Raw genomic sequence first — 605 nt, 5'->3', positions numbered from 1 at the left:
TCTTAATCTGCTTCAGAAATCGCAGGCCATGCCCCATGCTGATTTTATCATTGCATGGCCATGATTTTTGCTGCGGTTTTTGCATTCACATTAGTCCCGTACGGCGTTCCTTACCTGCATCCTGGGAACCAAACGCCATTTTTGTTTAAAAAAAACAAACAAACAACTTAAGTGACATCTCATATTATTATTATTATTTTATGCTTCAATTTTTTGATTGGAAATATTATTCGATCATCTGTCATAAATTTAAATAAGGACACACTGGCTATGCTTTTGAGATTTTGATTCTATGCAGACTTTCCCAGTAGAGATGAGCAAATTTACAGTAACTTTGATTCGTCACGAACTTCTCGGCTCGGCAGTTGATAACTTATCCTGCATAAATGAGTTCAGCTTTCAGGTGCTCCGGTGGGCAGGAAAAGGTGGATACCGTCCTAGGAGACTCTTTCCTAGGACTGTATACACCTTTTCCAGCCCACGGGAGCACCTGAAAGCTGAACTCATTTATGCAGATTAAAGTCATCAACTGCCGAGCCGAGAAGTTTGTGACGAATCGAATTTACTGTAAATTCGCTCATCTCTATTTCCCATTGTGAACGCGC

This window comes from Hyla sarda, chromosome 3, assembly GCF_029499605.1.
Source record: "Hyla sarda isolate aHylSar1 chromosome 3, aHylSar1.hap1, whole genome shotgun sequence".
NCBI lineage: Eukaryota > Metazoa > Chordata > Amphibia > Anura > Hylidae > Hyla > Hyla sarda.
This window is presented reverse-complemented; position numbering follows the sequence as displayed.